General features: G+C 47.9%; 1 pseudogene; it reads right to left on the bottom strand.

Moving 5' to 3' along the window:
- Positions 1–2,569: 2,569 nt before the first annotated feature.
- LOC149350719 (uncharacterized) lies at positions 2,570–4,479 on the bottom strand (annotated as a pseudogene).
- Positions 4,480–4,884: the final 405 nt, after the last annotated feature.

Below are 4,884 nucleotides of genomic sequence, written 5' to 3'. Positions count from 1 at the left end.
TCGCACGGAAGCGGAGGTAAGAACCTGGGTGAAGAGCGCGCGTTCCTCCTTCCGAAGTGTCAATTTCGCTGTTCTGCTATACCACGAGAGAGAGGTAGAAGGAAAGATGGCGTGGTCAGCCAGTAAATAAAGAGAACCCTGAAATGGTGGAAGGAATGAGGGGAAGCAGACCAGCGACGCGTGAATCAAGAACGATAAGCTATAACTCTGTGAGCTAGTGGCTGCGACAGTTTTCAGCCGTGACAGCTCGGATGGTGTTGGCCGAAGACAAAAGGAGCTTTCATTATTTAACTGATCAGCTTGTATTAAACGCCGTTCATGCGCTCTGACGCTAGTTTAGTTTCTTTCTTTCACATGAATGGTGGTTGACGTGACAATCTTGGGTATCTTTTTTTTTTATGCACAAGCTGCGAAAACTTTGATGATTTTCCTAATATTCTTTTGAAGTCTGGAGATTTTCTGAGCTCCAGTGCGCTTTCTCGTTTTCTTCGAGAAAGATAGAATAAGTATTTTTATTGCCTCTCTACTCCGGCTGGTTCCATGCAAGCCAGTTTGTTTTAAGCGACAGCCGCTCGAGGGACTGACACCGGCGGAGACTGGGCCACAATGCACCCTTGTCACTCGAACGGACGTTCGATGTTGTTGAAAGTTCTACATTAGGCATACCTCCTATCCATGCTTTCGTGCGTGCCCTTTCTCACAAATACTGCGAGAGAAAGAGCTGCAGATCTCCTCACAAGCCATCGCTCTGCTACCCGTGTAAATGTGGGAGAAACACAATGTAATATAAAGTCGCGAGGCCTATTGGGCCGGTATATATATATATATATATATATATATATATATATATATATATATATATATATATATATATATATATATATATATATATATATATATATATATATATATATATATATATATATATATATATATATATGTTCGGATTTATTGAGAGAAAGGAATGATTTATTTTTTGCACTTTCGAGGAACTGCTATTAGTTCTACAGCTCGTCTGTGACCAAACATGCGATTTCGTGACACTTCGAACTCCACTGAAGAAGGTATGTTTAGATCCGTACATGATTTACTTCGTGTCAATTGCAGCAAGCGCAAAATAAAACTGCTGAATGAGTACAAAACGAACAAGCGAAGTGAACAAGGGGACTCGGGGCAGACGCAGTGTTTCTCTGTGCGAGATGATGATACAGCTATAGATAGTTTTCACGTGACGTCACGGGCGCCATCTTTGGGTACTGTGGCTAGCTTCCACAGTGTACGCGGGAATCGGTTTGCGATAGGCGGGTTAACAAAGCGCCGAGGCTTTCGCTGCGCTTTCCGGACCCAGAGATCGCGGGAGCTATGACGTCAGTGAAAACTATGTATACTGCCGTCACTGCTTCGTTCATTAATTGCGGAAGGCGTGCTACCCTTAACAGTACTAGGCCGCTCTTCCTGGCATCGTCCATTACTCGCAAATTTTTGCACTCTTAATGTCATTCTTATTGTCACGGGGCAGCCACAACAGGCAGATAGATATACGGAAACACGAAACCTTTGAAAAGAAACCGTTTATTAAGGTAACTTTAGCCGCATGCTCGGCCTCAGGATTCAGCTTGAGACGCAGTCTCGGCACTCTCCGGTCGAACACACGTTGGCCCGAATGCGTCATCTGTATTTTTTGACGGCAAAGAAGGTGTGCAGCTCCCTGCGGCCATCTTCAACGCCAGTTTTGAAAACTGAGGAGCTTTCCTTTTCAAGAACAAGCGAACCACGTAGCGACAACGCACATCAGATAACCGCACTCGCGCAGAAAACGGAAATGACGACAACGCGCCCCGAAAGGAAACGAGGAAGGAACACCGTTTAAATGAGCGCACCCTGTACAACTTCGCGTCATTGCCATTGCACCTTATAACTGCCATTACATCCTCGAGCGCCCCTTGAGCACCGGATAGACTGTACACATTAGGCAGGGAACATGTTTTCGCTTTGATTTTCGGCCTGATTGGATGGAAGCTGCGGCTCCAAGGTAGGAAGGAACCGACCAAAAAAATCTAGGATTGATGTCTGCAATGGTCCAGTCCTTTTCATTATTTCTTTCATAAAGATCCTTTTTTTGGTTGCATCCTTATGTTGGTGGTGCCATGCTTAACCTAAGTGGGGCCCGATCAGGACAGGCTGGCGGGGGAGTACAAACAGGTTTCGAGTAGCCATTTAATAAAAGGGGGAATCCAGTGCTCATTATATGGAATCCTTTGTTGTATATGCTATGTGGAACTCTAAAAACAAACAAAATACGCAACGTATGCGCTATGCTGCGTACATCGCTAAACTGAGCAAAAGTTAACGCATATTGGTGATTCCTAACGACGATTCCCAACATCCATTTCGTGATGTCACCGCTACGCCACCTCTTCACCGCTTCAAAATGAAATTTGAAGCTGTCGCTGCAAATCATCGGGCAAAAAAAAAATAAAAGTACGCAGGCAAATCTTCGAGTGGTGATTGGATTGGATTAAAAGCCTTTATTTCCAAAGCCCCCTCGCCTAAACGACGGCAGAAGGTCTTAGCTTCTGGCGGCGTCTTTGGCGAGATGAGCGACCTTTGTTTGAGTCTCCGGATCGAAGCTGAGTAGGAGAGCCTCCCATTGGTCAAGCGATTTTTTTTTTCTCTCCAAGGGGGCGAGGGGGCATTTCCAAAGAATATGAGTGAGATCTGATTTGTTGATACAAAGCTTGCACTCATTTGAATCTTGCCCCGGATAATGAAGACTACAGAGAACCGGGTTCGGGAATGCATGAGTTTGAAGACGGCGCCAAGAGGTGGACTGACTCTTTATCACTGATTTATCGGCCAGGAGGTACTTAGCTCTATTGAGTCTGTAATGCTTTGCGATCTCTCTGTTACAAATGAGACCGTCCCTGTCTGTGAGGCTCTCGGAATTCCCACTGGCTCGGAAAGCAAGACCTCGAGCCAGTTCATGAGCTGCTTCATTTCCAGCCAGGGATGCGTGTGCAGATGTCCAGACTATGTGCGTCCGATGCGGTACTAAGGATTCCTTTCATCAAAAGGAAGACCCCCCCCTCTCCCCCGGCAAAGTTCATCACTGCAACCTTGGACTCACTGACTATCGTTGAAGCCGCCGTGTCCGCTATTAGGAGCGCGATGGCGGCTTATTCCGCAATTTCGGGACTGCACGACGTGATCGAGGTGCCGACTCGGTGATGTGCTTCAGCGCTGGCTACCTCTATCACCATTCTCCCCTTCCCGCTGTTGAAGACGGAGTGGGTCCTGGAGACGACTGGCTCGTTCAGCCCCGCAGGTCCCGGCTCCGAAGGATGGTGTCGAACTCCGCTATGGAGGAAACTGTACAGAAGGCTTATTTTACATATTTGCAGTCGAGATGGGAGTGCTTCGATCACCAAACAACATCCCGTTAAATAGGCTACGGATTCCCCAGATCCCTGACTGGGGAATAAAGTTCGGAGATCGATGTCCAATCAGATGGGCACATGTGGACACTGGTGGTACTACCCACGGCAGGGGGCGGTGCTGGGCTCTCTCGCTCTCTCGCAGCTCGGTCGATGGGAAGGGGAAGACAGAGTCATCAAACACTGATGCGTCACTGCGGCAAGTCTTCTGTGCGTTGCCTCCGCGGGAAAGGAGTCTCCTGCAGTCTCTCTGCAAGTGACTGAAGGTCTTCGAACTCCCCCGCCGGATGACCGAAGCACGAGACCACTGTCGTGGACACAGCCGCCTTTCAATCAACAGCAACTGCTTGACCTTGAGCAGCGCCACACCGTCCGGCGACCCGAGGACAGACTCGGCCACACTACCGCCGCCGCCGTCCTCTCTGCTTCCGCCGCTGCTATCGCGAGCCCGCGCCGCATCTTTTCTTTGCGATGAGTCACGCCCGGTATTAATTCTTCCCAGGCCCGTGTTCGCCGATCTTAACACTGCAATTAGCTGCGTCCACATGGGCCACGTCTTCTATCGGATAGTTTTCGAAACGCCTGCCGAGGGCGTCAGCCCGTTTCTCTCTGCGATCCTTGTGGTGGACGGGATACATGTTTTGGGATAGTGGCGGGATCATTAGCCTATCACACACGCTCTTAATCAAGTCCACTTTGTGGCTCGCTGACTCTCGTAGTTTATTCCTAGGCTCACTAGGATCTTCCTGCCTGTGATGCTTCCCGACAGCCTTTCTTACTGCGAGATTTGTATGGCTTCTAAAATTTCATCCAGGGTGTTATGGATACCTAGTTCTAGTAGTTTTACAGTGGGGATCCGAATGGGTAAACCCAGAGCTTACTTGACACTTCTGCGGGTGATCCCTTCCAGCTTGGTCTTCTCCGCCGCCTTGAGATTAAGGAAGGGAGCTACGTAAGCGATATTGCTTACTACGAAGGCTTGAACTAGTCTAATTAGATTAGTTTATTTCATGCCATATTGCCTATTTGCGATTCTGCGGATGAGTCGCACAGTCTGTTGCGCGCATATATTCAATTTGTTTAATGTATCCGCATCAAACCCGTTGTTTTCAATGCACAGCCCTAAAACTGTAATCCTATCCACCTTCAGGATATCAGGTGCATCAGCCTTCGGAAATATCCACGGGAGATCCGACCGTGATTTACTTTTGGGTTGATAGAAAAGCATTTCCGATTTTTGCGGGGAGTATCCAAGTCCCCTGTCATTTATGTATTTTTCAACTTCTTCTTTGGCCATTTGTAGAGTTTCCTCTATTTGACCATCGGTTCCCTTGGCAATCCACACGCTAATTTCATGTGCATACATGCAGCGACTGAGTCCCTCAATCGCCGCTAGTTTGCTTGCAAGCCCGACCATTGCCATGTTGAATAGAATCGGGGGCAGGACAGA

This window comes from Amblyomma mixtum, chromosome 3 (assembly GCF_055824585.1).
Source record: "Amblyomma mixtum isolate Tamu chromosome 3, ASM5582458v1, whole genome shotgun sequence".
NCBI classification, from domain to species: Eukaryota; Metazoa; Arthropoda; class Arachnida; order Ixodida; family Ixodidae; genus Amblyomma; species Amblyomma mixtum.
This window is presented reverse-complemented; position numbering and strand designations above follow the sequence as displayed.